This window comes from Desmodus rotundus, chromosome 12 (assembly GCF_022682495.2).
Source record: "Desmodus rotundus isolate HL8 chromosome 12, HLdesRot8A.1, whole genome shotgun sequence".
In the NCBI taxonomy this organism is placed as follows: domain Eukaryota; kingdom Metazoa; phylum Chordata; class Mammalia; order Chiroptera; family Phyllostomidae; genus Desmodus; species Desmodus rotundus.
In genome coordinates, this window is record NC_071398.1 from 37,979,340 (window position 1) to 37,991,435 (window position 12,096).

A 12,096-nucleotide genomic window follows, 5' to 3' on the forward strand; every position below is an offset into this window, starting at 1 on the left:
TATTTCCACTCCTTTTGTTTTCCACTAAACTACCTTGACACCTTTTGCTAAAATCAGTTGACCATGTATGAGCGAGTCTGTTTCTGGACTCTATTCTGTTCCATTGATTTACATATTTATCTGTTACCAATGCTACACTATTTTCTTGATATCTCTATCTTTATTGTAAATCTAGAAATCATATTGTGTAGATATTCCAATTTTTTCTTTTTCAAAGTAGTTTTCTTTGCTTTCCATGTAAATTTAGGTATCTGTCAGTTCAATTTAAAGGAGCATCCTATGCTTTTGATTTGGATTTTATTGAATGTACAGGTTTATTTACTAAGAATTGATATCTTAACAATTTTGAGTTTTATGATGCATAAAAGTATATATATATTTTAGATCTTTGATTTCTCTCATTAATATTCTTAGCTTTCAGTATATACATCTTGCACATATTTTGCTAGAATTATTCACAAGTATTTCATATTTCTGATGGTACTGTAAGTAGAACTTATATATTTTCAATGTTTAGTTGGTAGCATATAGAAATATAGTTGATTTTTGAATAATGATCTTGTTTTCTGTAACATTATTAAACTTATTAATTATAATAGCTTTTTTGGTAGATTCTTCAGGATTTTCTATGTAGACATCATGTTGTCTGTGAATAAGGCAATTTTTCTTCCTTTCCAATCTGCATGTCTTTCTTTCTCTTTCTTGCCTTACTGCACTAACAAGAACCTTTGAATGCTGAGTAGGTCTGGTGAAAGTGGACACCTTTGTTTTGTCCCCAATCTTATGGGAAAACATTTAGTCTTTCACTATTAGGTATGATACTGATTCTCCCTTATACCTTTACCCTTCCTTGAATGTGGAAATGATACCTGAAGTTATGACAGTCATTTTGGCACTAATAAGAGAAAATCTGTTTTGATATTATGGAGCTACTAAACTAAGCAGCAGCCATCTCCTCCAGATTTGTTGTTATGTGAGGGGGGAATATCCCTATTTTGGGCTATTCTATCTCTGGCAGCCAAAGGTGTTTCTAAGTGACATAGTCAGTGATTGCCAAGGATAGGTGAAGGCCATTAACTCAGTCAGATAATTTGGGGTTGACTAGATATCTGGAATCAAATGACTATTTAAAATTCTCAGTGCTTCTGACACTACTAGGCCATTAATATGATGTGAAAAATCAAAATTTAAAAAAACATATTTTGGCTACATGTGTATTATTTTCTCTAAGCAAACTCTAGGGTTAACTGCCCCTCTGCCCAGTATCCATTCCATGAGAGCAATTATCAATATAATAGAGATAGATAGAGATAGAGAGAGCAACAGACAGAGAGACAGAGAGACAGAGAGACAGAGAGGGATTTTAAGGAATTGTCTCACATGATAATTATGGAAGCTGGCAAATCCAAAATCTCCAAGATGGACTGGGAAGCTGGATACACTGGTGAGTGGCAACATTGCAGTTCAAGTCTACAGACTTTTGGCTAAATTTCCTCTTAACCAAAGGAGGTCAGTCTTTTGTTCCATTCAGGCTTTCAACTGATCGGATGAGCCAATCACATGATGAAGGGAAATCTATTTTATTCAAAGTTCATGATTTCCATGTTAATCTCATCCAAAAACACCCTCACAGAAGCATCCAGAATAATGTTTGTTCAAATATCTGGGCACCATGACCCAGCCAAGTTAATACATAAAATTAACCATCACAGTAAGTGCCTAATTCTTACTATAAAATTCTTTTCTGTTTAGAATAGCTAGAGTAGTTTATTTCTCCTACAAATGAACCCTGATGGATAAAAATATCAATCTTCTTGCAAGATATTTTAGTATTTATCTTTGCAACATCTCTTTGTTCAAGCTGAAGGGAGTCAGAGAGATAAGCTGAGGGGCGATCTGGGCTCAGGCCCCAGATCTGCCAGTTACGGGGTCTGTGACGGATCAGATCATCTAACCTCTCTGTACCTCACTTTCCTTCAATGTAAGGATAAAAATAGCACCTGTTTGAATAACAATAAAAATTAAAAAAATAAAATAAATAAATAAAAATAGCACCTGCCTCACAAGGTTATTAAAAATATGCAGCTATTTAATACATACGAATTACCTAGAATGATTCCTGGCACATCATCAGTGCTCAATATATGTTAACTACCTTCATTGTCGTTATCACTTATCGGTGGTGCTGAAGCTTTATCACCCACTTGAGCTTAATGATTTCTCCGAACACTGGGATATATGGGCTCTTGGTCAGAATTTCCAAGGAATTCTGAACCAGGAAAGGTAATAGGAATAAGGAAGGGAACAGAGATAGACAAATAGATTCAGACTGTAGGGGAATCTACCTATTAAAAGATTTCAAGAAAAAGAGCAAAGAAACTTATTTCTACATTGTTGTCAAATACCACCAGAGTACTGGGAATTTGTTGTCTTGATGGGAAATCTGGGCTGTTTATACTAGACCCATAATTGATACTTCAAAATCTTCCAGGCATTTTGTAACCACCCATGAAATCACTGATTCAGATAAGGATCATCTCTGGATGCTACAACGTTTGGGTGAACACGTATTGAGAAACAGGATGTTCATACAGTCTTCAGGATCGTCCCGCAGATGGCATTATTTGAAGGAAGGAAGGAAACCTTTACAATGGAGAAATCTGGTGGACTCCACCTTAACCCAACCTCTGAAAATAGACACACTGACATCCAGGTCTTGTGGGTGTGGTACACTGAGAATATAACATCACCTATGAATTATTCCTGGCATAAACATTTAACCTGAATTTTAATCATGAAGAAAGAATCAGATAAATCCAAGCATATTCTACAGAAAAACAAGCTTGGACTATTCAAAATGTCAATGTCATCAAAGAATAAAACAAAACAAAAAGGCCATGGAACTGCCCTGGATCAAAGGACAGAAAGAGACGACTTTGACATCTAAATGCAATGCATAATCAGTCCTTGGCTGTACTGGATCTTAAAAAAAATATTTTTAAAGAACAATTCCATTATTGGTATAACTGGATAAATTTGAATGTGGAGTACATTTTAGATAGTATAGTGTTGATAATGTTACTGTAATGTTGGAGTATTACTGTAACTTTGGAGTATTGTGATTTGTGTAGTAGAATGTCCTTGTTTTGAGGAGATTTCATAGGAAGTATTGTGATGCCTGCAACTTTTTTTCAAGTGGGAGAGAGAGAGAGGCAAAAGGTTAACACTGGTGTATGCAGGTGAGGGGCATATGAGTGTTCATTGTACTAACTTTTCTGTAAGAGTGAAAATTTTCAAAATAAAAAATTAGGAGTAAACCAATAAGTATGTTTTTTAAAAACTTCTATGATGTTCAAAAAATTATAATTTTTTTCTGCACCTTGGAGTACAGCCAGGGGTACATTTAACAATTCATTCAATCCTTATTGAGTACCTATTGTGTGGTAGGCACTGGGTAAGTAAACAGTGGTGAACAAAACAAAAAATCCTTGTTCTCATAGAACTGATATTCTAGTGGAAAATGTTTCTCAACCTGACATTTCTGGTATTCTCCATACCGGCACCCTCACCATCTGGCTATAGGTGTGTGGCAAAGACTGCCAGTCTATATTCATGCTCTACTTCTTTAATAGCAGAACCCTGATTTAACTGCAGGTGGCAATGCACTCAGTTAAAAGATACTTACCAACCTCCTTTGCAGCTAGGATAGCTAACACTAAAGAAGCTCAAGTCTTTGGGTGGGGCTTCAGGAAAGTTTCTTGAAGGAAATAGGCAGCTGACAGGTGCCTTTACGCCCTTGACTCCTTCCTGCTTTGAATATGGCTTGGGGTCAAACAGCCACAGTGAACCAAGAAATAATCTTTAAAAAAAAAAAAACCCTGGGCAAAGGACTTGAACAGACACTTCTCCAAGGAAGACATACAGAGGGCCCAGAGACATATGAAAAGATGCTCAGCATCACTAGCCATCAGAGAGATGCAAATTAAAACCACAATGAGGCATCATCTCACACCAGTCAGAATGGCCAACATAAACAAATCCACAAACAAATGTTGGAGAGGATGTGGAGAAAAGGGAACCCTCGTGCACTGTTGGTGGGAATGCAGACTGGTGAGGCCACTGTAGAAAACAATATGGAATTTCCTTAGAAAACTAAAAATGGAACTGCCCTTTGACCCAGTAATTCCGCTGCTGGGATTATACCCTAAGAACACTGAAACACCAATCCAAAAGAATCTGTGCACCCCAATGTTCATAGCAGCACAATTTACAGTAGCCAAGTACTGGAAGCAACCTAAGTGCCCATCAGCAAACGAGTGGATCCAAAAACTATGGCATATTTACACAATGGAATTCTACGCAGCAGAGAGAAAGAAGGAGCTTATACCTTTTGCAACAGCATGGATGAAACTGGAGAGCATTATGCTAAGTGAAATAAGCCAGGAGGTGAGGGACAAATACCATATGATCTCACCTTTAACTGGAACATAAGCAATAGAAGAAAAAAGCAAACAAAATATAACCAGAGACATTGAAGTTAAGAACAATCTAACAATAGCCAGGGCGGGGGTGGGGGGTGGGGGCGGGGACAGTGGGTAGAGGGGATTACAGGAACTACTATAAAGGACACATGGACAAAACCAAGGGGGAGGGTGGAGAGGGGGGAGGGAGGTGGGTTCACCTGGGGTGGGGTGGAGGGATGGGGAGAAAAGGCATACAACTGTAATTGAATAACAATAAAAAAAAAACCCAAACACAAATACTTTTTATTTATGGAATATCATTTTACATCAGTTCCATTAAAACCAAAATCAATTTGCTGTACTCAGGTCAGGTGGCAAAACGGTATTTGAGTTAACCCAGAGTCACAGGACTTGCACACGCATATGAATGTAATGCAAACCCTGAGACACAAAGTATTCACAGTCATAGGTTAGCTGCTGTTCATTTAACAGTAACTGCCAAGAGAAATTATTTTATGAAAAAAGCAACCCACATTTTGGTCTCATTTACAGGCACCCAACATTTTAGTTGATCAATGAATTTTATACATTTATTATACAATACGACATATTAAAGAATAAAAGATAAGGCTTACAGACATATTTTAGCAGTTATAAGAATAAAAACCAAGGGCACAAACAAACTTTTAAAGCTTTCTGTATAAACTTCAAAAGCACTGTTAAATTGAGACTGAGAGGCAACAGAAATCTGCTGTCCAACCAGGTTTGTCTTGTCAAATTTATAAAAAATTTAATTCAGAGTTCTTGCGTCAAAAAGACTGCTTGTAACATTACAGTGGATGTTTATAGCAAATCAAATAATGAAATTTCTGACCTACTGCAGCAGTAAACATCTAGAAGTTGTATTCTGTTACGATGGAGTATTACAATGTGGAGTTCAAAACACAATGGACAGGGAGAAAGGATGAAGACTTGGGTGATAAAGAAAAACCAGGAGAAGGCACCCTGATTTATTTAACATTACCCCGTGCTTGATGATTGCTCAGTTTTATGTAATTTAGGAACATTTTAAAGAAAATGTATCTTATTACTATCTGACCCCTTTCCCTCCCCTTAAAAATAACTGCATAAAATCAAGAAAACCAAGGGCAGGCATTCTGCAGTCAGAGGTTTATTTTTCAAGGGAGTTTAAAGATTATTTGGAGTCTTGTACGTATGCAAGATTTTCTCTTTAGAATAATTTCATATTATACATTGTGCAATAGTTTTTAACTTGGGTTGTCCCCCATCATCAAATGTTCACTGTGGATGAAATGTAACATCCCCTCTGTGACAGTCCTTTATTTTAGGATTAACTGTGCTTAGTGTTTAAAAGCCTCCAGTCTCTAACAATAACTTAAAATAATTTCATTTATGATCTCTGTTTATAGTTGACTTACAGATGACCAAATTTAAGAACTGTTGAATTTACAGTGTGATTTTTTTTAAACTTCAAGGGACTCCTCTGAAAATGAGTCAAGTGGTCCAAAGATCTGAACCTATGGCCAATTGCCACTGGAATGGCGGCACCATGGGAATGATGGAGCCCCTTTCAACCCATTGGTCTCAAGGGCTGTGCGTGCCATTAACATCTGCTATTCTTTTTAGATACTGATGTAGGCAAACTGGTATGAATTTATAAGGTAAAAATGAGTCTATAATTCCTAAACTAGAAAGGATTAAGTATGCTTAATCACTACAAAGTTTTTCAAAATTATGGTTTAATATTTCACAGCAAATCAAACCTTTCTACTTGGTAGAAGAAAAGAAGTAATTATACCAGATTATGGTTTTGTATTTGTGCACACACTGCATATATATACAAAAATTCTGTCTTTCATGGTTTAGTTACAGAAAAAAATTAATATGAAAATCTGAACACTGCTTGCAAAGAAACTGTGAAATAGTGGTCAAGAGTAGCGTAGTCTGTGTGCTTTTCTCATTTAATGCCATTTATAGGTTCACATTTTTTTATTTAATCTTTATTGTATTTTTTCCATTACCTGTTAGTCCTCTTCTATCCCCCTCCCCCCAGCAATCACCACACTGTTATCCATGCCCATGGACCCTTTTTCCATTTAGCTCAATCCCTCCACTCCCTCACCTCCCCCCACTAGCTGTCATCCTGTTCTCCACCTATGAGTCTGTCCCCATTTTCCTTGTTAGTTAAGTTTGTTCATTAGATTCCACATATAAGTGAAGTCATATGGTATTTGTCAAAGTTTTATATTTAATCCAAAAGATTTTTCAGCCAGATTTTGAAATAATCCAAACCTCTTCCAACCATTACACGTTCAATCATGATCTTGCTCACAAGCTTTTGTTTTCACAAAAGTTTAGGGGCTAAATTAGTCATTCAATAACACTAGATAGTTGAGGGGAAAACATGTCATTATACATTTCCTAAAAACTGCAAGGCAAAGAAAAAGACAAAATACATACCTAAAAATCCCATCCTGTTTTCTCGTTTCCTCATCCACATAAACAATGGTTATCACAACTGTGTGTAAATTACTTAGGTAACACAGAGTGCTCTCCAGGAAAGGTCCTACTCTGTGATAGAATTAGTTCAATGCTGGTGGTTTGGTGTCCACTGCCTGCAATGGACATTCCACCAGGAAAAAGCCTAGCGTGAAAAGAAACAAAAAGGAAAACAAAACAAGACAAAACACCTCTCATTTATAATAGAGTTCCTTTTTCAAAGAACTAGAAAATTAGATAGCCTGAAAGCTTAACTAAAAATTCAAGATACAACTAAAATTGCTCCTTTTTCAAAAAGCTAGAAAATTAGATACCATGAAAGCTTAACTAAAAATTCGAGCCACAACTAATAGCACTCTGCAATTACAAAATGCCAGCAAACCATTGGGTTTCCATGGAGGAAGCAAAACAAATTTTACTTAGAATGGCATAGAAGGCATCAGCAGACCAAACACTGACAAGAAGAATGCAAAAGAGAAAGAAAAACCATTAAAGGAAGTTTATAACAATTCCATTTTTTAAAAAGGCACAATTTTAGTTTGTTCATTTGCACCTATATTCAAATTACTACAGCTTTTCAACATTAAAAAAAAACACCCTTATATCTTGCACAGTGGAAATGATCAGTGACACGGCACATGTCTATATGCTGAAATAATTGTAAGTTTTGTCATTTAAAATGCTAATATTTGGGTAAACCAAATTATGTTTGGCATATGCCTCTGCAAAGTTATAACTCCCACCCCTTTCCAAAAGTTGGCCTCTACAACAATAAGGTGAATTCTGGCAAAATTTACTTATGGTTAACAGCTGTCCTGTCTTGTTTTCTGAACTGCTACATTTGAGACCAAATAAATCATAATCGGTTCATTTGAAAAAATGGACTAGAAATATGGCACAAAAATTATTTTTACAATACATTTTTGTAGAAATAATCTCTAGGTGTAGTTTTTTCTTTTTATACATATATACAAAATTCACACATAATCACAGTGAAGACATTGGCAAATTCACCAATCTGTAGTATAAATACAAACTACAAAGCAGCCTTCCAAGAGAACAATTCTACACAGCAGGCAGAGCTGACCCTTTCTATAGCAAGCACCAAAAACATCCCTGCCGAAGGCAGACAGTGCAAGAAAAGCAGCATGCACTTTGATACAAACAGCAATTTATGGCTAATGGTTGACGTAACTGTGGGAACTGTGACTCTCGTGCTGCTATGCATAAAGTCCTAGGACGTCTGTTTGTTTTTACACCACTTCATAAACTCGTGCAACAAAACTGGCCATGTTCCATCTTTCTCATAGTTGCTGAGGTCAAGATCAATTGTTCTGCTAAACTCCAGCACATTGCATCACTGATCTTTGATAATAACTTTATATTTTGATTGCTCTAACATTTGGTGAAAAACTGGAAAAAGGGGCCAGATTTTTCCTAATAACAGTCCCAACATGCACTTGGCAATGTTTATGTCTAGGCTGTGCTGGCCCTTTTCCTGTGCAAAGTCAAATACATATCTGTATATAAGTTTAAAATTTGTAGAATCACTTAATAATGATCTTAAGTAATCCAAAGTATTTCTGAGTGTTAATGTTGTATCACATTGTAGAGAAGTCATTCTTTTTAACCATACTTGGAGAGTAAAATAACCGATATTTTGTGCATCCAATTTCCAAGCTTAAACAAGCATAACTCCATTTTCTGGTTCAATGCTAATGTCTTCACAAAACTTTGCCGTCCTTCAGGACCTACATCATCAGTACCTGCCTATTCATAGAACCACTCTAAGCACCTCTTACTGGAAAAAGATTCTTCTTCAGTCTTATTCTAGTTGAATCATATTTTCTTTCTTTAATACATTTTATTGATTATGCTATTACAGTTGTCCCATTTTTTCTCCCCTTTATTCCTCTCCACTCTGCACCCCCATCCCACCAGCATTCCCCCCACCTCCTTAGTTCATGTCCATGGGTCATACATACAAGTTCTTTGGCTTCTCCATTTCCCCTAATATTCTTAACCTATCCCTGTCTATTTTCTTTTCTTTTCTTTTTTTTTTTGACATTAAACTTTATTTATTTATTTATTGTTTTTTAAAGTATTTTTATTGATTATGCTATTACAGTTTTCCTTATTTTCTTCCTTTCTCCCCCCTCTGCCCTGACTCCCAACCCTCCAGCTTTCCACCCCCCTTAGTTCATGTCCATGGGCTGTACATATAAGTTCTTTGAGTTCTCTGTTCCTTATACCATTTTTTATCTCTCCCCATGCATTTTATGCCCACTAATTATGCTTCTTCTTCCCTGTACCTTTTCCTCCCTATTCCTCCCTTCCCCCTCCTCACTGAAATCCCTCCATGTGATCACCATTTCTGTGATTCTGTTCCTGTTCTAGTTGTTTGCTTAGTTTGTTTTTGTTTTTGTTTTAGGTTCAGTTGTTGATAGTTGTGAGTTTGTTGTCTTTTTACTGGTCATATTTTTGATCTTCTTTTTCGTAGGTGAGTCCCTTTAACATTTCATATAATAAGGGCTTGGTGATGATGAACTCTTTTAACTTGACCTTTTCTGGGAAGCATTTTATCTGCCCTCCCATTCTAAATGATAGCTTTGCTGGATAGAGTAATCTTGGATGGAGATCCTTGCCTTTCATGACTTTGAATACTTCTTTCTAGACCCTTCTTCTTGCCTGTAAGGTTTCTTTTGAGAAGTCTTTTGAGAAGAGCTGATAGTTTTAAGGGAACTCCTTTGTAGGTAACTGTTGCTTTTCTCTTGCTGCTTTTAAGAATCTCTCCTTATCTTTAATCTTGGGTAGCTTAATGATGATGTGCCTTGGTGTGTTCCTCTTTGGGTCCACCTTCTTCGGGACTCTTTGAGCTTCCTGGACTTCCTGGAAGTCTATTTCTTTGGCCAGATTGGGGAAGTTTTCCTTCATTATTTGTTCAAATAAGTTTTCAATTTCTTGCTGTTGTTCTTCTCCTTCTGGCACCCCTATGACTTGGATGTTGGAATATTTAAAGTTGTTGCAGAGGTTCCTAAGCCTCTCCTCATTCTTGTTTCTTTGTTCTGTTCTGGTTGAATATTTCTTTCTTCCTTCTCGTCCAAATTGTTGATTTGAGTCCTGGTTTCCTTCCTGTCACTGTTGGTTCTCTGTACATTTTCCTTTATTTCACTTTGCATAGCCTTCACTTTTTCCTCTATTTTGTGACCATACTCAACCATTTCTGTGAGCATCCTGATTACCAGTGTTTTGAACTGTGCATCTGATAGGTTGGCTATCTCCTTGTTGCTTAGTTGTTTTTTCTTGAGTTTTGATCTGTTCTTTCATCTGGGCCAAATTTTTTTGTCTCTGTGCCCTGTTACACAGTAAGGGACAGAGCCTTAGGTATTAGCCAGGACTGGGCAACCCACAGTCACTGAGTTTTGGCGCTGTATGTGGAGGAGGGGTCAGAGAGGGAACAATGCCACTTACTCAGCTCTGCTGGCTTTCAGTCACTTCCACCACTACCCACAAGCAAATTGGGCTCTTCTGGTGCTGATTCCTGGGTGGGTGGCTCTGTGTACCATTCTAGGACCCTGTGGGTCTCTCCAATGAATTATCCTGGGAGACTGGGAGTTTCTCCCACCTCCTCAATCCCCACAGATTTTTTCAGTCAGAGGTTTTGAGGCTTTATTTCACTGCACTGGAACCCTGGGTTGTGCAGTCTGTCTTGCTCCCAGTTTATCCACACGTAAACGTGGGACCCTGCTCTGTGAGCCACTTCCTCACCCAGTCCACCAGTGCTGCCTTGCTGCAAGTCCTCTCCACCCCAGCTGCCCATCTCCGCCCCTCCTACCAGTCTGGATGAATAGTTCTTTAACTCCTTGGTAGTCAAACTTCCATACAGTTCAATTTTCTGGCAGTTCCTGTTATTTTTTGTTTTTAAATTTGTTGTTGTCCTTCTTTTTGTTGTGCAAGGAAGCAAAGTGTATCTACCTACACCTCCATCTTGGCTGGAAGTGAATCATATTTTCTATACATGCTATCATGTCTACTTTTCTTGGCAGATAAATCATCTCCAGGGGCAGGTCTTCTCTTTTTCCTTGGTGGCATGACTTTACTAAAGCAGTTCAAAGACCACAGGCTTCCTGTTTGGTGATCATCTAGGCCAACATTTTTTGGTAGATTTAGCTTATTATGGGTGTGTTTGATCTTATGAATATTTGCCATTGTTGAGAGATGAGAATTCAGCTAAAAATTGACAGCAGCAGCATCCCAGTGCATTTTCAGACTGCTCACACCCTGCTAGCTGCCCAGGATGTATTCACCTCATGGAATCCTCACTGGCTTCAAGAAATAATCTTGAGAATAGAATCTGTGTTCTGAGATTGGCAGAGCAGAAGGCTGAAAGGAGCCTGGAGCCCTGGTAATCCTGTGGGACTGAAATACTAGCCCTACCTCCGGATTTGTTTTACATGGCGGAGAAATAAACCTGTATCTAGCAGTGGGCCTGTGTTCTAACAGTCAAATATCATTCCTAATAGAGAGGAGAGCAGTCAGGAACACCAACAAGTTAGCCAGGGGTGATGGGGGGAAGTGGTAACAATGGCCATTGTTTACTGAGTGCTATTTACATGACTAGCATTAATTTAAGTATTTTGCATGCATTAACTTATTTAATCCTTACAACAACACCATGAAATAGATGAATCAACCAATTCTACAGGTGAACATACTGAGGTACAAAGCAGCTGAGTCATTTGGCCAAAGTCACAGAGCTAACAAATGGTAGAGCCAGACTATGGCCCAGGCCATCTGACACCTGAGCCCATTCTCATACAGCAAACTACACTCCCTCGAAAACAAGGGGGAGCCAAGGCACAGTGATGGGCTTACCTGGGCAGCCCTGACAATCCACTCCATCCAGAAGCTTCTGTATAGTCTCCTCCCACATGGACAGTGGCTTGACCATGTGACTGGCTTGGGTCAATGGGGTATTAATGCAGAAACTTGATTAGGTGCTTGTGTACTGGGGCTTGGGCACTTGAAATTGCTCTCACCACCGTAAAAGGAAGCCCAGCCAAGACTACTGGTTGATAAAAGGCCACCAGGAAAGACAGACCCAGCCATAGAA

General features: G+C 38.0%; 1 pseudogene; it reads right to left on the bottom strand.

The window, feature by feature from the left end:
- Positions 1 to 8,189: 8,189 nt before the first annotated feature.
- LOC112320093 (DCN1-like protein 4) lies at positions 8,190 to 11,246 on the bottom strand (annotated as a pseudogene).
- Positions 11,247 to 12,096: the final 850 nt, after the last annotated feature.